At 37.4% G+C, this 25,085-nt stretch overlaps 1 long non-coding RNA gene and 1 pseudogene across 1 annotated transcript; one reads left to right on the top strand and one right to left on the bottom strand.

Moving 5' to 3' along the window:
• The first annotated feature begins 897 nt into the window (after positions 1 to 897).
• LOC114461075 (E3 ubiquitin-protein ligase TRIM21-like) lies at positions 898 to 4,488 on the top strand (annotated as a pseudogene).
• A 17,865-nt stretch (positions 4,489 to 22,353) lies between these two features.
• LOC114461077 (uncharacterized) lies at positions 22,354 to 22,697 on the bottom strand. Its single transcript, XR_003673794.1, has 3 exons — positions 22,682 to 22,697; positions 22,478 to 22,585; positions 22,354 to 22,380 (listed from the first exon to the last, which is right to left on the bottom strand). It is a non-coding gene; the product is annotated as an uncharacterized LOC114461077 (long non-coding RNA).
• Positions 22,698 to 25,085: the final 2,388 nt, after the last annotated feature.

The following is a 25,085-nucleotide window of genomic DNA, read 5'->3' on the forward strand; positions in this document are numbered from 1 at the left end:
CAGCCGAGCACCCAGCGCATCCCGCCACCAACCCCAACCCCCAACCCCAAGGGCCCCCGCCAGCATCCCGCCCCCTCCACCCACCCACAACCAAGCACCCAACCCCCCGAGGGGAGGGCCCAGAGAGCCCCCCGCCCGGGACCCTAGCCAAGGCCCACGCCCAGCAGACAGCCATTATTTATTTATTTATTTTTTAATTTACATTTTGACAAACCTTGATTTTAATACAGATGCCTTTGTGGAAAATAAATTAGATTCCAATTGTGGAAGATTTAATTTTTTTTTCCTTTTTTGGTTTCTACATGAGATGTTTACTGTCTGTAAGGGAACCAACAATAACTGTGTGGGTGAAAGTAACTAGTAACTTTGACTTTGAATACTATTTAATTGAGCTACTTTTTTACTTGTACTTGAGTATTTTATGTATGACTTACTTGTACTTCTACTTGAGGATATATTAGTACTCTTTACACCTCTGTGACTTATACAAAGAATTGACTTATATGTAAGTTTTTGGCCAACAGCACCCCCTGGTGAGTAAAATGTTAATTAGTTTTCTATTGTTGTATAAGACGCTCTCTCATTGGTAGTAATTATGCCTGTAGTAACAGTCTATACATACAGTATATCCACTATGAGGAGTAAAATGTGTTTGCATTATTTAATTTAATATATTTGATCTTCCTATGATAATATGACACACATTTATTAACAAAAGTCAGCTTCGAACAGATCAATGTTGACAGGTTGTCATGGCAACTCAGGCTAAAATGGAAGCTCAATGTTGACAGGTTGTCATGTCAACTCAGGCTAAGATGAAAGCTCAATGTTGACAGGTTGCCATGTCAACTCAGGCTAAGATGAAAGCTGCAGAATCTCCACCATTCTACAAAATCTCCTCGTGCACCGTCAGAAACGACTAAAGTAGCTTTAATAATACAGATTAACGTTGACCAGCAGATGTCATCAGTAAGCAACGTTTGAGACCAAAGTAAGTTTCTTATAACAATAATGTCAACTATAATGACTAATTTTGTGATTTCCCACAATCCAGTGAGTAAATACTGCTTGTTTTAATCTAAATGTGTTTACATATTTAGTAATAATCTTGTGTGAATGAGCTGATATTGAACGATCTTTGGAACGACTGTCATAAAAGCTCATTTTAAATTTGTTCATTTTAACATTTAACATTTAGTCTGAATTGAATCATTATATACAGTGTGTGTGTGTGTGTGTGTTAGCGGCATATAATATATACATCGGAAACTATAACAGAATGTCTCACTGCATGTAAAGCTACATATTATTATTATTACGTATTATGACAGGCCCATATTTCACTGGCCTCAAATCAACAGGAACAAGTATTTATTAATTTTAATGTGACACATTTAACATTTGATCATTATTTTGTTTTATCCCAAGATATAAATTGTAAATTGAGGAAACATTGGAATTGAGCTGCTGAAAGGAAGTGATGGATTGCTGCTCTGCTGCTTTTTATGGGAACACCTTTAAACATTGAAGAGCTTAATTATAGGACGTCTAATGTCAAAGGTAAGTTACGATTTTCTAACTGGTTTCTGCATTTAGCTCATTTTGTTAACATTTAATACAGGGATTAATGTCAAACATGCTATATATAATTGTCTACGATATGTTTCAAGGCTGTAGCTATTGAATATTTTTGTAATCCAGTATTCTACTGAACATTCCATAGATTAACATTTTTTTTAGTTAAAGAGAAATTATTTATACATGAGAAACTAACATTTGACTTAGGAATGAATGAACCATTTGTTTCCTTTTTTAGATAATCAACACTTTTGCTTTTTAGCAAACGGCAATTGCATCTCAGGAAACGTGACTAGTTAATATAAAAATTAATAAAACAAACAGAATAACACAACTTTCTACTTCTGCCAACTCCAAACATCTTCTCAGATATCTACAACTACATAGATATCTTTATTTGAGGAACATTGAAGATAACTTGAACTAAAGTTTAGAATTGGTGACGTGACGTTTTCCATCTCTTTAACTTTCATTTTATCAAGTCCAAATGAGGTTTGATATAAATGTAATGTTCATTTTGAAAAAAAGTTTGCCATTGGTTTCCATCATCTACCACCCACCACTAAAAGTCATGTGATGTGTGATATCATCTAAGAAAGGTCTCTACTGCTCATGGGGAACGATTTTTTTTTTAATATAAATTAGCTGTCAAAGGATTAAAAAAATAACCAATCAATTGCAAATCTGACTAAATAATCACAATTAATCACAACTTGTGAATTTCAATCACAAGTTGCACAGAAATGACGTGTATTTATAAGTTACATTTGAGGCAGATAATTTGTTTAATTTGTTTTCCCAAACAAAATCACTGTAAAATGTAGTGTGTGGTCCATGCAGACTTTAAAGGTTTGTGCTATGTTAAACTTCAGTCTGTTATTACACAATATATTGGTTATTTTAAAGAAAACAAGATTGTACATTAAAATAAATTACGCAAAAAAATCTAACCTATAATTTAGAAAAATTCCAGTGTCAATATGAGAGAACCTGAGAACTAATTTGAACCTTAAACATTCAAACTATTGCACTTTTACATTCAGCTGCTGAGGCACAGCCGACTGTTCACATTACTACAGGATGACTGAATCAATGCTAAATACTAGAGGTGATCTCAGTGAGATGGACTCAGAAACATTAGTAAAGGAACGTTCCACAACAATGAGAGTGTCCTGTTAATGTGCTGTTCATCTCTGTCCCTCAGTTTGTGGACATGTCTCCTGCCTGCAGTGGGACGTCTGAACATCACTTCCTGTGCTCCATCTGTCTGGAGGTGCTCACTGATCCAGTCACCACACCATGTGGACACAACTTCTGCAAAACATGCATCAGCACACACTGGGACACCAGTACCACCAGCAGGTGTCCCGTGTGTAATCAGGTGTTCAGCACTAAACCTCAGCTGAAGGTCAATATTATGATGCGTGAGATGGTTTCTCAGTTCAGACGTGAATCTGAGAAGAAAGCAGCAGCACCAGGAGAAGTTCCCTGTGACGTCTGCACTGGAACCAAAGTAAAGGCCCTGAAGTCCTGCCTGGACTGTGTGGTCTCCTACTGTGAGACTCACCTGGAGCCTCATCTGACAGCATCAGGCCTGAGAAGACATCAGCTGGTGGAGCCTGTGGAGAACCTGGAATCCAGGATGTGTCCAAAGCACAGCAAACCTCTGGAGCTGTTCTGTCAGAGCGATCAGACACGTGTCTGCTTGATGTGTTCTGTTTTGGAGCACAGGAGTCACCAGTTAGTCCCTCTGGGAGAAGATCTGTTTGAAGAAAAGAAAGTTTATCTTCAGCAGATGATCCAAAAGAGACGAGAGAAGCTGGAGGAGATCAGAGAGTCAGTGAGATTCAGGAAGGAAGCAGCAGACAGAGCGAAAGCTGAAGGTGTGGAGATGTTCACTGCTTTGATGGAGCTTGTTCAGAGAGGCCTGAAGGAGCTGATGAAGACAATGGAGGAGCAACAGGAAGTAGAAGAGAGAGAGGCTCAAGGTTTGATCAAAGAGCTGGAGGAGGAAATCTCTGAGCTGATGAAGAGAAGCTCTGAGGTGGAGCAGCTCTCCCACTCTGAAGACCACCTCCTCCAACACTTCTGCTCCCTGAAAGCTCCTCCAGCCACCAAGGACTGGACAGAGGTCATGGTCCATCCATCATCATATGAAGGAACTGTGCTGAGAGCTGTGGCTCAGCTGGAGGACACACTCAGTGACGAGATGATGATGATAAAGATGTTAGAGATGAAGAGGCTGCAGCAGTTTGCAGTAGATGTGACTCTTGATCCTCTTACAGCTAATCCTTACCTTGTCCTGTCTGATGATGGAAAACAAGTTTATTGCAGTGATGTGTGGAAGAACCTTCCAGATAATCCAAAGAGATTTTCTAAATATATTAAGTGTTTTAGGGAAGCAGAATTTCAGTTCAGGTAGATTTTACTTTGAGGTTCAGGTTAAAGGAAAAACTGACTGGGATTTAGGAGTGGTTAAAGAATCCATCAACAGGAAGGGATATATTACTCTGACTCCTAAGAATGGTTTATGGACTGTGGCACTCAGAGATGGAAATGTGTATGCAGCATGTGAAGATCATTCAGTCATTCTTCATCTGAAGTGTTTTCCTGAGAAGGTGGGTGTGTTTGTGGACTATGAGGAGGGTGTGGTCTCCTTTTATGATGTAGATGCAGCAGCTCTGATCTACTCCTTCACTCACTGCTGCTTCACTCATAAACTACACCCATACTTTAGTCCTGGTTTAAACTACGGTGGTAAAAACTCAGCACCTCTGATCATCTGTCCTGTCAATCAAAGTGAATGATCAGTGTCATGATGAAGTCTCACCAACAATAGATTCAATGGTTCTCTGCAACCATTCACTTCTCCAGGTTGGTTACACACTCCATCCAACCTAACATGTATGTTTCTCAACAGTGGGAGGAAACATTTTATTAAAGAAGTTTCACATTTGGTGTTTGGATTGTGATGAAATAAAAGTGGATTTAAAAAAAATATGTTACATGTTTTATGATCAGTTAAAATGTGTTAGTGGTTAGTAAAACTAGTACAGTGCCCGTCGGAAGTATGCATTCATGTGGGAGCATAAGGGGTATAATTGCGTATTTTTGTATCTTTCTGTTGTGTTTTTGTGCATTTTTTGTAAAATTATAGTTTTTTGTTGCCATTGCAGCGTGATTCTGGAATCTTTTTGTGTATTTTTGTATCTTTTTTAGTGTAGTTTTGTGCATTGCTGTTGTTATTTTGTGTATTTTTGTATAAATATTTAGTTATGTGTATTTTGAGTCATTTTCATATGTTTGTTGTTGTTTGGTGTATTTTTTCTGTAATGTATGTATTTTGGAGTAATTTTGTGTGTTTTTTGAGCCTTTTTGTATATTTTTATGCATTTCTGTTGTTATTTTGTGTACTTTTTGTATAAATATTGGTATATTTTTATTATAAATACTGTATGTGTGTGTGTGTGTGTGTGTGTGTGTGTGTGTGTGTGTGCGTGCGTGCGTGCGTGCGTGCGTGCGTGTGTGTGTGTGTGAGCCAGCCATCTCCTCCGTGCATTATCTATCACACAGCTTCTTGCACATAAAACATCGCAGGTTGTTAAGAGAGACACGGTAACTACGGTAACCAGTTAAGTCAACTATTCATCAGCATGTATGTCTATGCTGTACAACCCCTCGACGAACAGAGAAAGTTTGTCACACCAGTGCAACCACTGGATAAGTTTGTGTAGAGCCCTGATAATAATAAATATGTTGATAGGGATATAATATTAATAGTGAAAGTAGTAATAGTAATAAAAGTAATGTTGTAATGATATTAATGGTAATAATTGCACTAACAAAATAATAATGTACTAAAAACAATATTAATAGTAAACAATATTAAATAATTATAAGGTAATATAATGATAATATAGCAATGCTAATAATACAATGAGAACACCAGTAACTATAATAATAAAATATATATTAATAATGAAAAAAATATATAATGGTAATTATAAGAATAGCAATAACTTCAATACAATAGTAAAATTATACAATAACAATAACAAATAATATAATGAAGATCCATTAACTATAATACAATAAAAACAATAACAACAAAATATAAGGTAATAGCAATAATAATAATACAATGAGAATACCAGTAACTATAAGATAAAAGAATAATACAAAAAAAAGAATAATATAAGAATAGCAATAACAATAATGTGTGTGTGTGTGTGTGTGTGTGTGTGTGTGTGTGTGTGTGTGTGTGTGTGTGTGTGTGTGTGTGTGTGTGAAAAACAGAGACCCGAAAGTACCACAAAAAATCAAGGTTTTGCAACACCAATGTCGCAAATCTCTCTCAACGGCTCTGTGTGAGTTCACCATGTACATCTCGATGTAGTGCGCGCACGCACGCGCATCAGCCGTGTGTGTGTGTGTGTTTGTTTACATTGTAGCTGCTAGCATCTTTCTTAGCACTTAGTAGAATATGAGAAGAAACACTCACCGTTGCGCAGAACAAACAGTAATCATAGTAGACCCATCCGCTCACAAAAACGTTACATTCCTCTGTCTGAAGAAGCAGAATGTTTGCGATAAGGTAATGACCATCAGCACAGGCACCGCCCACGCTCATGGATACAAAGAGGAAGTGAAGTCTGACCAGAGATTTATAGGAAGTTTGGAATCACAGGAATAATATTAATAACCATGAAATATTAACTTAAATGACTTTTAGCGGTACAAAAACGTTTTCAATATCGACTTTTTTTTTTTTTAACCCGGTGACACGGTGACGTCATGAACCCGGAACCGGAAGTGGCGCGCTCTTACCGAGGGAGCCGTAATTATAAAATTTATGTTTTGACCGTTTTGCGTCACCAAATTACTCCAAAATAACAGATGCACACTCGGGGTATTTGGAACGTGAATGAATAGCAGTTGATTCACAGTTCATCTTTTTCGCCTTCAAAATAGATGCCGGAAGTCGTCTCTCAACAGATGGTGCTCTAGCGCCCCCTCACACCCTGAGGTCAAAAGTTCAATAGGTTTCATTTCGGGGCCATCCAGAAGTGAAATAAAATTAAAATAAACATTTTGAAATGACCAAATTACTCCAAAATAACAGATACACACACTCGGGGTATTTGGAACCCGTCGACCGAGTTTCAGGTCGAACTGGCACCGCGTCGGTGAGATATTTGCTCCACACACACACATCCAGACCTCCCTTGCTTTTATAGGTAGATAGGAATATGATGATTTTTTATATGAAAAGTATTATGAAATGAGTGCATACAAAGTAGTAAATTAAAAAATAATTATTTTTGTGTAGTTGTATATTGCAATAATTAGGGACCTATAAAATCATTTTTTCCTTGTTTTCCACACTGATTTTTCTTTTAATTCCGTTTTTTTTAGAAATATGAATTATTTTTTTTTTCATAAAACATTAGATTTCAACTCCTGTGAGGAAACAAAATAAATACTAATAAATAAAAAATGATTAGAACCCTTTATCCTTTATAGATGTGGGTGTCTTCAACATGGTCTGAATGATCTGAATAACATCGTTCACCGTTATCAGCAGCAGATCCTGCAGCGACCTGGTGAAGAACGCCATTGTTTGCTAACACTGTTACCTGTGCGCCGGAAGTAAATCAATATATGGTTTCTGCACCGAGTATGCATGCGCACGTCAGTCACGTGTCTCATGTTTGTCCACATTTAAATGGGTCTATAGGTTGCCCCACTAATTCTCCAAGTTAAAACTTATTCAAAACCAGTTGAGGAGCAGTGGTGCAGGAGAGACTGAGTGGACTTGCCATGTTGTCCATAGAGAATGAGAGAGCAAAGAAAATGGACATACAGAGCATCGTGGACGAGTTTGCAGAGCGCAAGACTCGTCGTATACCCTTCATATAGTGGTGAGTTGGTCTATAGTACTTCATATTGAAATAGTGTTTGTGAACAATTTTACTAAACTTTATAGCTACTGATACAGGCTCTGAGTTGTAATGGTTAAAGTGGGTGTTAAAATGATACGATCGCTATCCGTGGTGCTGAACTGCTTTGAATTTGTGTTGTTTTAATATTAGTGACCACGGGGTCTAATGTTTTTGTTGTTCTCTTGTTTTGTTATACTCTATTTCCGTTTGATGAACTTCAAAATGACAGTCGCTGTCCGTGGTGCCGAAGCTTGTAAGCCCCACTGTTGTAAGCATGTGTATGTTGTAATATTATGTTATCATCATAACTCATTTGCCCCGCCCCCGGCTTGGCTCTGATTTGTTCCGCCAGTGGTGGAAGCACACATTGTTCTATTCATTTGTTTTTTTTCAGTTGTTAATGTTCTTTATGTCCTGAGATTGAAAATGGACTAATACTTTATTATCTGTAATGAATGTTTTTTTCTTGATGCGTGTGTGAAACAATTCACGGTTAAAATGAATAATAGTAAATAATAATAAAATGAATAATAATAATAAAATGAATAATAATAATAAAACTACAAAATGAATAATATAACTGGATGGATAATCTAATCTGTGTTATTTATAATGTTAAAGGGCTGAGTAGCCCTTTTAAGAGGAGAAAAGTGCCCAACTAAAACTGTGCAATGAACTAGCTTCTCAGCTTCAAGGAACACTTGAAGCTGAGAAGAGAATGTGTTGACCAGCAATATAGCTCCTCATATAACAATGGGAGAAAGAGGGGCATCACAATTATTTTAAGAAATCTATTTGTTTTTGTCATGAAAAAAATGTCTGTGATAAAGAGGGCCGGTATGTGATGGAAATTGGAAGTATAGGGGGCATTAAAATAACTCTGCTCAACTTATATGCTCCAAATGAGCCCAGCCTAAGTTTCTGCAGAAATATGGCAGCATTGATAGCAGATAAAGCAGAAGGTATTATGATAGGAGGAGACTTGAATTGTTTTGAGAGCACCTATTGATAGACTCCCTGCTTTTTTAACACTGATGGGGGAGTTAGGCTTGGTAGATCCCAAAGAGAGAGATTTGACCTTCTTCTTACAGGTTCACTCTACCCACTCAAGGTTGAATATGTTCCTAATGTCTGGAGCGGACTCCTTTAGAGCCACTCAATGTAATATATCAGATCATGTCCCCAGTCTGTTTGAAGCTAAATGTTGTGTTGTTTAAAAAAACAGTCCTTTAGTTCAGTTTTATGTTTTCTTTATTAACACTTCTGTTCAGCAGCCATGTCCGTTTCCTTTTCTCTCTCTGTGCTCTCTGTACGCTCGCTCTGGCTGCTCTCGCAATATCTCAGTATCAACTATACTACACTAAAGATGTGCCCAAATAGCAACTTGGAATACTGGAGACAGAGCCAATGTATCTATTTTAAATAAAGAAATTATTAAAAAAGAACTACAAAAAGGCATTATTGATTATCTTGAATTGATCGATAAGGATGGGGTGTCTCCAACAATATTATGGGAGGGAGCCAAATGTGTCCTAAGAGTAAACATAATTTCAATTGGTTCTAGATTAAAAAATCAGAGAATTGCAGAACAATTAGAATTGGAAAACAAAATCTGGGAATTGCAGAGAGAATATCTAACAACACAAAAGGATGACTTACTGAACAAACTAAAACAGACTATAGACAAAAATGAAACAACTTATTAAGTTACAAAGCAGGTGGGCAGCTGAGATTCACAAATCAAAAATATTATGAATTTGGTAACAGGGCTAGCCACCTATTAGCGTTTCAGCTAGAGTAGTGCATAAAATACAATGCCCAAGTACTGGTGATATGATGCTGCAGCCGAAGGATATGACAAAGGCATTTACCAATTATTACCAGGAGTTCTATAGGGAAGAAAACTGCCCAAATAAGATAAAAATGACTGAAAATCTCCTTAAATCAATTAATCTGAGGAAACTGCCCGAGGAGGAAGCTGACCAAATAACACACCCAATTACAAAAAAGGCATTTTTAAACTCAACAACAACAAATCTCCAGGGGTGGATGGCCTCCCCGGAGAATATTACAAAGCATTTGAAAAAGAGCTGACTCCACTTCTGCATAAGGTCTATAACTATGCACTCTCAGAAGGTGTTCCCCCTTGGTCATGGTCTGAAGCCATTATTAGTGTTATTCACAAGGAGGGAAAAGATCCAACACTGCACGTCTTCTTGCCCCCATCAGCCTTCTCCTTTATTGCAAAGAGACAAGGAACAGATAAGGTCAGAAGAGCCTTAAATCTCCAAATAATCACACAAAAAAAGGAACATTCCATCAATGCTTCTCAGTTTGGATGCTGAGAAAGCTTTTGATTGGGTGAACTAGACCTTTCTACAACAGACTCTGCTGGAGTGCTGCAGGAACTGTGAATTGTGGGTGATCGAACGCACATATTTAGGGACTGCCTCATTTTGCAACACTTTCAGACTGAAGTTAAAGGACTAGTAGAAAAGCTACTTAAAGCAAACCTTTCCTGGGACCCTTTAACATTTTTACTGAACATATTCCCAGATGATCTGTCCCACAATCACAGGTTGTTGCTGCATCTCCTTCTAATGACTGCAAGAAAAATTATAACAACCTGCTGGTTGAAATCTGAACCACCTACGGTTTCACAATTGATACAAAAAATCAGACAAGTTTACTTAATGGAACAGTTGATTGCACAACTACAGCTCAAGACTCACATCTTTAAAAGAAGATGGGGACCAGTTCTAAGCCTTTTTGGATAGGCTACTTTTTTAAGTATGTCTATTCTTTTTCCCCTGTCCTTTATTGCAACCATATATATGTATTTTATTGAGAGCTATAGGGCCCAATCTCAGGACTGTTGTTGCTGTTTGTATGTACATTGATTGTTGTCAATAAAAAGAAAAAAAAAAAAAACCCCACCAAAGAGTGTCAATTTTTTTTAAAAAAAAGGGGGCTAAAATGCGACAAAGAAAGTTGCAAAATGGCTTCTCCGGCTCCTACAACATTTTTCCAGTTGATCAGTGTGAACTACTGCAGTGTCGTCTGTGGCATATACACAAATGTCAGTGAGTCATGAGTAACTATGAAGGCTGATGCTTGGATTCACAAAGCCCTTTTTTCCTCACTTTCACGGTTCAAACAACATTTTAAAAAATCTTCACTTTTATAAGGTTTTTAGATGTTATATTAGTTTCTTCTCGTTTTACTCAATTATTAGAGTTTTAAATACAGTTTTCTATCTTTACATTGACAAAACTGGGAGGGATGATTGTCTCAAAGATGTTATATTGGACGTAATGGCGCTTTTGGCAGCAACTTTTCTCCGACATGTTTTGCATATTGCAGCTCATTCTGCATTCTGGTCTTTTTTAGGATATCCAAAATAGTCCCACGCTGCTGACTCTATTCATTTTTTGGGTGGATGCAACTCCAGGAGTGCTGCTTCTTCTTCTGCCATCATTCAGAGGTGAGTGGATGCACTCTCTCTGCTGACACACACCTCCGCGCAGTTCTGCGCTCTGACCGTAGACTGATCCGAGTCCTGCGACATCAGACATATCTGCGGTATACCGTGGGTTCTAAAACCCCAACGGTTACCCTATCGCGGTCGAAAATATTTGCGGTTATTGTAAAAAACCTTTAATCTTTACATTCCTAGATAGAATTAATGTTCTACCTAGATTACTGTTCTTATGTCAAAGCCTCCCTGTTTTCATACCACAGTCTGCATTCAAATGATTAGAAAAATTAAATTCTAAATTTATGTGGCAGAACAAAAGACCAAAAGTGCACCTTAACATTTTGATTCCAGATTATGAGAATGGAGGCCTGAGGCTGCCTGACATAAAAATGTATTATTGGGCTGCCCAAATAAGAGCAGTAGTGGCCTGGATCCATCGTGATCCACAAACAATGTGGGTCTCTCTGGAGGAGGAGTCAGTACCAGGAAAATCATTATCCATTCTCCCATTTATTGGTTCAGAAAGACAGAAAAAAATGAAGATCGCGAATGTATGGGTTAAACATACTCTAAAAGTCTGGAACCAGGTACTGAAACAATCAAGAGGAATAGTGGCCCTTTCGTGTGCCATGTCCATAAGTAGGAATATTGAGCTTCTTCATCTCTAGCAGACGGGAGCTTTGATAGGTGGGCTGAGAATAAACTTATCACTGTGAACCAGCTGTTTGAGCAAAATGTAGTGAAAACATGTGCCCAACTAAGAAACAACTTCAACCTACACTCAGACCACTATAGATATTTACAAATAAGGAATGATTTAACAAAACATAAGGACTGAGATCAGCTCAAAAGAAAACCAACAAACATAGAAAAACATTTTATTCATCTAATTGAAAACAATGGTGTAATGAAAAAACAAGTGTCTTTAGTTTATCACAAACTGTTGATGGATGTATCTGATAATACACAACATATAAAAAACAATGGGAAATGGAACTGAATGTGGTATTGGATGATGATAAAATTGTCATAAGATCAATTTTAGGCCCTGTTTTATTTAATAATATATGCTCAGGAGGCACAGAGTGAACATCCACAGTTATGCTGACGATACACAGCTGTACATCTCTGTCTCCTGATGACACCAGTCCAATGGATGCTCTTTTTAACTGTATTTTAGATATCAAATCCTGGATGGCAGAAAACTTTCTCCAGCTCAGTCAAGACAAAACTGAAGTTTTAGTTCTTGTCTTGAAGCCCAGAGAGAGAAACATTTACCTAAACTTCAAACAGTATCTTTGATTGCCTCCACACACGTTAAAAACCTGGGCGTTATTTTAGACTCTGAGCTCACTTTTATTCCTCATATTAAAAATATAACAAAAGTTGGTTTTTATAATTTGTAGAACATAGCCAGAGTCCGCCCCATTTTCACTTAGGCCAACACAGAGATGCTAATGCATGCTTTTATCACTAGTCTAATTGACTGCTGTAATGCCCTGCTTTCTGGTATTCCCAATGGCAGAAGAAAGAGGTAAAAGGGGTTAAAAAGTTTCCCTCTTTTAAGGTTTTCTGGGGGAATAATGATTAAAGACAAAGAGCCACATGTTGAGTATCACTGACTTAATAACAGCTTTATCATGATTTTAGTAAATTAATTTAATAAACTAAATTGGGAGTCCCTCACTTTTAAAATCACTGCTCCACGTGCCCCCCAAATGCTCCCCCTCCCCCCACATGACCCCCATTTCTCTCTGCGGGCCCGTGATTGGGTGGTGATTTCGTAGATACACTGATGACAGCCAGATTTGGACACAGCAGCTATGTGTACATTTAAAACTACATAGAAACACATAAATTGGTCGCCGTGGAAACCATTTGTTGACAGTTTCACAAAGGCTGCTTTGAAGTTTTTCATTGAGCTGCTTCCGCTTTCATCTTTAGTCATTTAACAGCACAGATAAACTCTCAAAACAACACAACTTTTTGAAGCCAACATTTCTACAGAACTTTCTACAGAAATAGTGTCAGGAATATGGAATCATCTGCTCCTCAACAGTCTTTTCAAGACATCATTGAGACAAAAAGGTTTCCAGCCAAATTGTGGAATCTGGTGAATGACCCGGCCAACAATGCTATTTACTGGGACAGCAGGGGTGAGATAGTCATCATTAACCAGTTCCTCTTTGAGAAGGAGGTCCTGTCCCAAGGGTGTGAGATCTCAGACAGACACTTCAAATCCTTCCACCGCCAGCTCAACCTCTATGGCTTCAGAGAAGATTCGGTACCAAGGCTCATTAAGGGGGGATGTAAATACTTTCAGAAGCCCCAAATTCAAAAGGGAACACCCTGAACTTCTTCACAAGATGACAAGAAAACCAGTCAAAAACAGGGTCAATGCTGTGGCCAACCAGAAGAGGACTCAACAGCTTCCAGACCAAAATCAGCATGGTGGTGAAGGCAGTAATCCTACCTGCTCATCAGATCAACCTGCTGTTCACTATCAGCTTGGGCAGTATTTACCTGATTTTCACCAACAGCACCTTGAGTGTTCCACTCAGTCATTTTCTCACACTGGTTTTTATCAGTCAACACAGTGTTTGATCCCGTCTGGATTGGAGGAATCCACCCAGGTTCTGACCCCAGGAGAAACCTCGGAGCTGACGCTGGACGATTCAGACATGGAATTATTGTTAAAAATTGCAAATGAGATGATGCAATGTTATTCTCCCATCAACTGCCCAGTCCAGGTTACTGATGATGTTAAAAAAAACCTGAACTGTCAGAGGACCATGTTTCACCCTGGGAGGTGAGGTCATCGTGCCCAGCACATGACTGAGCCCATAGGTTTTTGTGGTCAACATTTAACATGTTTTTTTTTGTTGTTCTATATTTTTATTATGAGAGGAAGTCATTAAATAAAGTGAACATATACTATCATTACTGGTCTTTTTTAAAAAAACAATATGTGAAACAAAGTGGTATAATTTTCTCTTGTATGACATTTGACTGTATCTTTGCTTCAATATGAAAAGGAGAAAAAACAAACAAAAACCTGAATGGTCCAAAAATTTTTCTCAGGACTTGTGTCCATTTAAAAAATCAGAATGATCAAATACATCACATTAAAAAGTTGTTTTGTAAAATGTATCAATATCTAAAACTTACAAAGTGTGAGTAAATTATTATTAAATTATTAAATATAAAATGTGATTGATTTTATAGTGATGCTTAATTTAATGTGACAGTGTGCTTCTCCGGCTCCTACAACATTTTTCCAGTTGATCAGTGTGAACTACTGCAGTGTCGTCTGTGGCACACACACAAATGTCAGTGAGTGGATGGCCTCCATGGAGAATATTACAAAGCATTTAAAAAGAGCTGACTCCACTTCTGCATAAGGTCTATAAATATGCACTCTCAGAAGGTGTTCCCCCTTTTTCATGGTCTTTAACTTACAAAACATACAGAATAATTGGGGTGCACTGCAAACAAACATAATGTTACCACCACCAGATGGGACTGTCAGCTCCTGAATCAGCATTAAACCTAGGATTAAAATGGAGCAGGAATACACAACAATATACACAGTCTGCCGTATAGCGGCTTAGCACCAATCATATAAAGAAAAGACGAGTGTGAGCAGAACACACTAGGAAACACAAACTTAAAGACGTGCAGGCAGCAGGTCTATGATGCACTGTAATGGCCAGCAGGACATAAACAGTGTATTCACAGGCAGGCCACGCCCAACGTTCACGCCACAAACAGCAGGGATGCCCACTTCCTGTGTCGTACCAAAGTAGTGACCCCCAGGTCAAGCCTTATTATTAAAACTAAATGTGAATTGTTACGATCATGCTTTGATTGTTAAAGATGGATTATTATTCATGGTTCCTTTTTTAATTAATTTCAACTTAATCTAAATCTAACAACAAAAACATGGACGTAAACAGAGACAAAACTGATATAATCCAGACAGTAAGATTAACACTAAAAAGACAGTTTGAGCAAAATACACAAAATCTAAATTAACAAACAAAAATTATTATATTTTAAATATTAAACAACTCATATATACCTAATAATTCCAATGAAGCAGAGACAATAGACCCCTAAATAATTTATAATTTGATAATAACAATAAAATTTCTACCTAAATAAATGCTTTTGCTATTCTGTACATTACGTGTTGTTAAAGTTAATAGTATTCATAGATCTGCTTGACAATGTCATATATTCTCCTTTTTCTATGAAAGTGTAATGTTGCTAGGCGACCAGCCTGCTAACTAAACGTTAGCTAAATACTCTCTGGGTTCTAGACTCAAACACGCTGTAATTCAGTCTTTAGATCAATGTGTCCAACTTGTGATACAGTAAAATCAACACCACTGTGAACATTTGAACACACTGTCAGACTCAGATCCCACCTTTTTCAACTCAATGATGTTTCTGATGAACTTACTGCAGCACTGCCCACAGTAGTTGTTGATGTAACTCACTTTCCTTTACACAGGAGATCTGATCTTTAGATAATGGTGTATTTTTTTATTCAGCCTCTGTTGATCATCATAACTTCATAGCATTTATTCAGACATTCTCAACACAGACACATGGTGATACAGGACTGTGGACCAGAACATGTTATCAGGAGATACAAATGATTTCAGCCTGTCTCACTGTGCCTGATAGAAAATGTATCCCCTCTATAATCCTCAGGTGATGGACTAACATCATCTGCTTTATTCTGTACACATTTATCATCATTCATAATAAAACTAGTGAATTAGAACTAGTTTTATCAAACACAGCTAAAGTTATGGAGGACAGACAGACTTAAAAATGAGCTCCACTTGTGCCAGGCTTTTCAACATGATGTAAGAACTTTATGTCCTTGTCACACGAACCAAGAGGGTCCAGCTGCAGAACCTCCATGCCCCGCTCCAGAAGTGACATCATGAAATGAAGAAAAAAAATACAAAATAAAACCGATAGCATAGCCATGTTGGCTAGGCATTTCCAGAAGGTTTATCTGGATTTTAAGACCTTTGTTAACCGGATTCCTCAGCAGTGTTACATTGAAAAAACAAAGTATAAAGCACCTCATCAACAACATATAAACTGATCAGCATTTCTGTGAATGATGTTGATCGTTAGAGACACAATAGTTTTATTTGTGCTGCAGTTCTATCACAACCTCTTTGTTTTAAACTTAAAACGGGGATAAATGTAGGATAAATTCAATGTTTAAAGATTTACAGCATTAATACCGTAAAACTTTAAGTACAACACATGAAGGTTAAATATTTCATTAAGTCCATTTAAACTGTCATATATTATTTTTTAGTGATTAAAGTCATTCTTACAGCCCAGAGCTAATTGTTTTATGAAACAATATCAAAACGTTCAACACGTGGTTTTACGTTAGACACTTTGTGTTTGTGTTTTATGTATGTTTTTTTAAATTGCAATTTTAAGTTTTACTAGGATGGTGTTTTATGTGCTCATAATTTATGCACAACTGCATTAACATTACACTAGCAATAAATAATCATATGCAGAATCACATGGCTTGATAATCACTGTATATTGTCTTTAAGTAAAAGTACAGCTTATAACTCAGATCTAGTAAAAGTAGACCTCAAGGAATATAGTTATTGCTATATATATATATCATAAATCTAATATTAATGACATCAGTAAAATATACAAAAATGTACATTTAGTTACAGTTGTGAATAGGCATACTGTTATTAACTTATTAAGTATACAATGCCAGATACAAATACATTTACATTAGAACCACTAACACTTACCTTGCGAGGAACGAACAGTAAATGTTACAAAAATCCTTCTATAATTTAGTTCCAAAGAAGTATCAAACCAGTAGTGTTTAAGTTCTAAGTAATATGGATCATAATTGCTAAATAAAGACACAATAAGTGGTTGACAAAAGTCATATTTAGTAATGTCAAAAAAAGTACAAATTAAGTTATGTAAGATCAACACAAAACAATATTAACAAATACAATGGGCTGTAAACACAATGGAACTTAAGGAAGACATCTGTTAGTGTCTTTATTTAATTTAATTCAACTTTATTTATAAAAGCCACTAAAGAAAAAGTCACATCATAACAAAATATACATTAAGAAAAACAATTCTACATAAACAAGCATCAGCTACAGTGGATTATTTTTTGTTCATGGTTCTCATGGCCCAGGGATACAAACTGTTTGTCATTCTGGAGGTGGAGCTTTGATTGATCCGTATCTCCTTCAGAGGGGAGCAGGGTGGGAGGGGTCAGAGAGGATGGTCTGATGGTGGCCCAGGAGAGCTCCTCCTGGATGTGAACACCCAGGAACCTGAAGGACCATACTTTCTCCACCAGGTCACCATTGATGATGAGAAGAGCGTAGTCTACCAGGTTCCTCCTGAAGGTGATGGTGTTGTGTGTTTCTTTTGGTTATGTGTAGGGACATTTATTCAGAATAATAAGAGGCTACAGTGAGGATATTTGACCATTTTAGACTGTACTTTAGGTGAAAGAGTGGGAACTGGTGCAGCTGTTGAAGCAGGTTGTGAAGGAGAAGGAGTGACTAGGATAGGTTCAGTAGAGGTAGGTAGACATTGGGCACGGCTGCACATATTGAGGTGAACTTCTATATGACTCACATCTCTGCACTGTAAAGTACAACAGTAAATCAACATCTAAAACAAATGGAAGCAAAATAAAATGATTACTACAGACAAAGAATAGAACAAGGACAAAAATAACTTGTACAACTAATAGGATAATTTTTTTTAATCAGCATTATTATCAGATGTGCATTTACACAATAGGCTGTCTGTGTCCATGTGAATCTTACCTTAAAATGTTATTGTATTTTGCACATGGACATCAAAGTGCTTCTCCATATTAAATAACTTAAATGACTGTAGTTTTGGGCAAATGGGGCAGTGATACTGCTTGCAGCACGTTGTGCAGCAGCTCACCTCAGGTTTGACGTCTTTTTTTGAAAATTGAAACGTGCATCTGAAAAAAAAAAAAAAAAACGTTTAAAACATTAACATCAGTGAGTGAACAAGGTTCATTTGGAAAAAGTTGCTTTAATTCTACAACAATAATTCTTCGGTTATTTTGTTTCAAAACCAGATATTTTCCGGTCTAGATGTAGAATCAAAGGTACTTTTAAAAAACAAAACAATATGTTACCATTGGTATTTTGATTATCTTAAAATAAATCAGAAATGCATAATTTTTTTGTTTTTTGGGGGGAATTTGGTTTTCCAGTTTCTGGTTTTAAATTAATAAAACAGAAAAACAATCCATATTTTTTAAATTTTGGTTTTGAAACTAAATAATCAAAGAACGAAGGGTACACGGATCCGTGTATCATTCATTCATTGTTATGTAACAAAAACATGAAAAAAAAAAACAATTATTTGATATTTGTTTCCAAAACCAAAATGAAAAAACAGAAAACGCCTTGTTTTTCAAATTCAAGCTCTTTTGCTTCAGTACAGAAAACAAAAAATGGAACACAAACACCTTTATTCATTTTCTCCATCACCGATTGGTCAGATCATCTGAAGAAACTAATAATAATAGTCTGCAGCTGGACCCCTCTCGTCTGAACACCGCGAACGTTGAAAATTAATAATTTTATCGATAATTTAACATAAACAAAACTCTTTACTTACCATGTTCTGAGCAAGGCTGTTCCGAGAAACACGTGTACCGCTACTGTCTCGTCTAACAATAGAAGAAGAGTAGCTTCTTCTTCTTTGGTTGTTGACGGCAGTTGGCACCCAAAATGTTGCATTACTGCCACCTTCAGGAGAAAAGCTGCTCTACAGGAGCCCATATATGTAGGGTTAGCTTCCGGGCCGGGGCATGGAGGAGCTGGGCATGGAGGTTCTGCAGCTGGACCCCTCTCGCATATTTTGTGTTTTTCCTGTTGAAACAATCAGGGGTTCTCGTGACAAAAGCTTCATACAAACATAAAAATGTTTAAAAATGATAAATTGTATATCTATGGATAGTTCTGAAGTAGTTGAAAAGATCTGATGCAGTGGAAACAAAAATAATATTAATGGATTACATTTTTATTGCCTTTTTATGAGACAGAGGTTTGTAGACAGGAGGAGTACAAGTGTTATTTTTTCTTTAAAACTGTCCTTGTGCCAAAATAATAATGCATTAAAATCAATTCTGTTATCAATAATTGTCATGGTTTAGGCTGTATTATTAACATCAAACATATTTCACTTTGCACCTTATTTTTTGGAGATATCTCATATATTGTGTTTTTGCTGTTTAAAATATCAGAGGTTCTCATTATAAAAAAGTTCATACAAACATATAAAGGGTTTGAAAATGATGATAAATTGTATATCTATGGATAGTTCTGAAGTCATACAGTACATTTTTATTGCACTTTAATGAGATGGAACGTTTGTGTACATGAAGTGTACAAGTGTATGTAAAGTTAAAGGAGTGTACAAGGGTTCATTAGCATGTTAGCTCAGCTTCTGTAACATCTCACAGCTTCTCCATCAGCTGCTCTGCATTTCATTATGAGGTGCATTCACTTTCCCCAGGAGAGTGTGGGAAAATAGAGTCTCTATAGGAAACCCTAACATATGATCTCTGATATCCAGGTTAGAAGAGTGCTTAGATTGATCAGAAAGAGGCTGAACTAGTTTGATCTAAACACTTCTTTATCAAAGTCTCCTCTTTACAGTAGAATATATTCAACCATTAGCAGGAGGCAGAAAATCCAGGTTGAGTGAAGGCAGCACAGGTGCAGGTGGTTAATTGTTCACCCTCTCCTCTCTGTGTGACCTGACTCACTTTGACTTTCACACGTCATTGAACACTAACTAAACCAGATACACAGACTCATTGTGACCCTTGTATTGACTGTGTTTGGGGCCAATCAGCATCACTTCTAGATGTGGATATCCATCAGATGGTACTATTGATATGTTCAACAGTGATAAACAGTGAATGAAAGCTGCTTAAACTGTTTACTGTTATTAATAATTAAACTTCACTTCCCTTATTAAGAGATTTTATTAACTCACCTGTTCACTGGTGTTGTGGATTATCCTGCAGCTGCTCCCAGGGTTTTCTCCAGTGCTGTTGAGCGTAGGGGACCCCAATGTTGTAGTGATGGCGCCCCCTACGCTCCGTTTTCAGCAATGTAGGGAGATTTTCTGTTGTTTTTTCACCTCATTAGAGCATGTCCTGATCAATCTGGTTTTAGATCAATCCACTCCACTGAAACTGCTCTTCTGAAAGTTTCTAGTGACGTGATGATGACCACTGACTGGTCGTTACACAGTTTTACTTGATCTGACAGCTGCCTTTGATACAGTAGATCACAGTATACTGGTTGATCCACTCAAATCTGAGATGGGTTTTTCTGGTACTGTTCTCCAGTGTTTATCTCTTACATTAATGGAAGAACCTTTAATGTTGCTATTAACGATGTTATGTCCAATATGTCCAACCTGTCATGTGGAGTAGCTCAGGGCTCTGTTCTGGGGCCTGTTTTGTTTTTATTATATCTGATGCCTCTTGGTCGGTTGATCCGTGGTTTTAAAAATGTGTCTTATCATTTTTATGCTGATGATATCCAGTTGTACTGCTCCTGTAATTAAAAACTCTCTTGGTGATCTGGACTCATCTGTTAAAACCAGCCTCAGAAACCTTGGGGTTGTTTTGATCAGTCCATGTCTTTGGAGGGACATTGTCGTCAATTGACTAAAAACTGTTTTTACCACCTGAGAAATATCTCTAAAGTGAGGCATCTTTTATCAAAATCAGATCTGGAACTGGTCATACACACATTTATATCATCTCGTATTGACTACTGTAATTATGTTTTTACTTGTTTTAATAAGTCGACCCTAAACAGACTCCAGATCGTTCAGAACGCTGGCTGCCAGACTTTTAACTGGTGCTTCTAGAACATCCCACATCACCCCATTCTTGCTACTCTGCACTGGCTTCCAGTTAAGTTTCGCATAGAATATAAAATATTAGTTCTCACGTTCCAGCATTACATGGTCAGGCCCCCTAAATATATCTCGGACTTGTTGTGCCCCTACTCATCAGGGCGATGCCTTCGGTCCTTCAGGTCAGGGTCTCCTAAAGACCCCAAAAACTACATTTAAAACCAGAGGAGACCTGGCGTTCCAGGCTGTAGCTCCCAGACTCTGGAATAACCTGCACCAGTCTCTCAGGGAGCTCAACTGTGTGGTCACTTTTAAAAAACTGCTGAAGACTACACTTTACAGTAAAGCTTTTAGTTACTGGATTTTAATTTTTAGTTATCCTTTAATGTTGCTGTTCTTATGATATTTATGTACTCTTGTTTAATTCTATTGTGTTGCACTTGTACTTTTACCACAACTCTGTACAGCACTTTGTGATTTTATCTGCAAAAAGCGCTTTATAAATAAACTACTTACTTACTTACTAATGTCTCTAGTTAACTAGTGATACAATTTATGTTACTTGGAGGCTAAAAAGCCTGGTGATGATAGGGCAAAGATTCACATGTTTTTGTAAAAACAACTGTGCCAAGTTTGGGGACAAGTGTGTAACTGTAATATGTCAGTCAAATTAATTCCAATTAGTTTTATTTTTGACCAATAGAAATAAATACATGTACATTGTTATCCGTGTTTGTGTTTGTGCCATGCGTAATGCTATTTTTGGTTCCGCTCTATGACGTAATTATGCATGAGTCTAGTTCAGCAATGCTTTGACCAATCAGAATGCTTGACACAGCATTGAAAGCTCAGAACCTGTAGAAATGAGTGATATCAAACACTACGGAGTGGGTTTTAGCCAATCAGAGCTGGATGAAGGAGAATTGGAGGAATTTCTCGACTGAGAAATGCCTGGATGTCAGTAATGGTGGTATCTATCTGACGACACAATTTGGATTCATCAGAATATGGAATTTTATGCACATTGGAGCAACTTTTGATAAGAAACAGCAATGGTAAGACACAATTTCTCATCATTGCTGACTTTTGCCGCTGTTGTACCGTATTTCCAGCACCTCTGTATTGGCCACATTCCAATAATTTAGGTAGATATACATTTGTATAAACAGGTGGTCTATGTGTGAGTTCACGTTTGTATTTTTATTTTTTTTGAAAGCATAAATATGAATTTGATATTTTTTTACAAAAGAGTGAGAGGAAGTCCAGGTTAGTGCTGTTGGTGCTGCTGCTGATGCTTATTATAGGGTTGTTGGGTGGTCTCCATGTTTCCTGATTCCTGTCCGATGGATTGCTGGGGTGATTATTTAGTTTTTTTAGCATGAACACCTTGGCCCGACTTTGTTTCCTCTTGTTTCTCTAAAATCAAACCATGGAACTATAGTCATCTGATAAAACACTTTCACCATCACCTTTAAGGGTTGCTGTGGCAACATGTCTGCACAAGGAGACTTACATAGTTGATTTTGTGACTGCGGCCGGGGTTCTTCATGGCGTAGAGGATAGCATCCACTGTCGCTTCAGCAATATATTTTTCTCTTTGATCTGGTGCCAACAAATTCCACTGTGGATGGACAACAAGAAAGTGTTTAGTCACACACACACTGAAGACCAGAGTTTAAAGATCACAGATGATTCTTGGAGTAACAAACTAACTTACCCGTTCAGCAAGAAGTTGTTCACCTCAGTGCTCGTAATCACGCCCAGCTCCTTTTCGACATTCTCCCTTTTCTCTTTAATGAAGAGCGTGAAGGCGTTTTTTGATGACCAGCCCCTCTGCCTCCTTCTCCTTCTGAATCTTCTTTGTCTTTCTGAAGGAACAAATCACAAATACACAGTGTAAGAGCACGGTCAAGAGTCAGTCACAAGAAAAACCAGATCAAATGTCTGCGATTGATCTCGTCTATTTTGTTGGCTCTACTTACTGTCCTCCAAAAGTGGGAGCTGTAGTCCACCCTGCAGCGTACACTGGAGTTTCATGATACTGGAGACATAAAAACAATCAATTATTAGACACCCCGTCATGGTATCAATACAAAGATCAACCAGAAATACATGAAAATGTGTGTTAAACAAAGATCTTACTGTCGTAGCAGGTGAAGTATTAGCCGGGGGGTAAAGGTTTGTTAACATATTTTGCCACACTGGGGGTAGGGGGGAAGGTTAAGGGGCCAAGATTTGGTGAGGGCCAGTAATCTTGTTTCAGCGAGGTGATTAGGTTTGTGTGTTTCCTCGATGGTTTGTGCTCTGTACCCGCCATCATTGAACGCTACAAGGCAAGGATTCTGTTGGCCCCCATACTGGCCTCCATTTTGTTGGGCTCTGTACTCGTCCTCCTGCTTTTCCCGGGCCCACATCTCCTCAATCACCACACAAAACATCGTCCAGAGTCTAAGGGAGGAAACAGGTTTGGTGATCAGATCAATGACATGTATTAGGAACAAAGGGTAAAATGATGTAAGCATTGTTTTAGGTGATGTCTTACATCAGTTGAATTCTGCTGTTGAACATCAGGAGAAATAGATGGATGTGGGGGGTTGGTGGCCTCCTGGAGGCCCTCCTCAGAACCCCAAGGATGGAAACTCTTACAGTCTAGTCCCCCTCGAATCCACAACATGATGATTTTTTGGGCTCCTGTGAAACAAAGCAAAGGAAATAAATAACCTGCTGAGGCTCACGTACGGGAACAAACACCTTACATAGACCTTCAACTAAACTCACACTGCAGACACACTTGTGACCATACTCCACTTTTATCTATAGCATCTTATCTGGATAATAAAGATCAATTCTTGCAATTTCGATGTATTCAAACAACTTCACAGGACAGTCTGTGCTCTTTGCTAAGCTAGCTTCTAACACTGACTCTGTAAAGATGAATGTGTTGATGTTTCAGTGACCAAATGTTTGTCTCCCTGTCACATGTCTTTTTTCCAACCAATAATAAAATGAACTAAACTCCACAGCAAAGGATCGTCATTCTCGTTCTATCTGCAGATACGTTTAAGTTCAGACTTCAGTCATTTAAAAATGATGTAATGAACGACCAAGTATGTTGAGTTACCAATGAGAACTGTGTCTTTAGATGCAGAGCTTTTATTCAGTGCAGATATCCTAGTGTACAGACTAACTGTAGGTGAAGTGGATCTGTGTCCTCTTAATCAGGAATTAAAAACATGAAAAAAATAATAATCATTAAAAAATTAGATATAATAAAAGAAATATATTAAATAATAACTATTGAGTGCTCTGAGAAAATAACCTCCATTTAATGCTGTTTTGGCGTGGTGCATTATGTTAAATCTGATTGGTCGGCTATGATCTGATGCACTTGATTATTGTTTCATTTAATTTTGTGTAGTTTCAAAATGTTGATCATTTTAAAACAAAAATCATAATTTACTTGTTATCGGTTGGGTGTAGAAAAGTAATGAATTCCGAGAAGTTTAATACAGCTGTATTTGGTCCATCATGTCTAACAGGGACATGCTGCCTCTAACTTTTCTTTTTGGCTCATATGTTGTGTCCTCTTCCCAGTAAACATGATACAAATAAAACATTAATAAACATTAAGTGTAATAATTCAGACTAACCAAAGCTCAATAATAACATAGACAACGTCTGGAACTTTCTAATCACTTACTTTGAGTTGATTTAAAAAGTTTTTGAACTGTTGCTGATGATACTTAAAAACCCAAAGTATTTTTAGTATCAAAGAGCGATGGAGACTTCTGAGGAGAATCCTTGTTTGATGAAAGCTCAAAAACTGAAGAATGAAGGTTTTCTATGTTGAAGATGAAAGTTAGCTGCACTTCAAAGCCAAGTTGTTTGTTTGTACAGGTTGCTATGGAACACAGAAATATGGAACACTTGGTTTCTATAGCGATAATTTCAGGTGACTCAGTAGCCTCATCTCATCTACATGCAGTGCCTGCACTAAAATATATCATTACAGTTAGAAAAAAAATAGTCCAAACTAAAGTAAAATAAAAATAAATAAATGATATAATTTAAATTTTGCACGGCACAATATAACATAATATTTTGGATATTTTTTCTTGTCT

The sequence above is a fragment of the Gouania willdenowi genome, unplaced genomic scaffold (assembly GCF_900634775.1).
Source record: "Gouania willdenowi unplaced genomic scaffold, fGouWil2.1 scaffold_92_arrow_ctg1, whole genome shotgun sequence".
Classification (NCBI taxonomy): Eukaryota; Metazoa; Chordata; class Actinopteri; order Blenniiformes; family Gobiesocidae; genus Gouania; species Gouania willdenowi.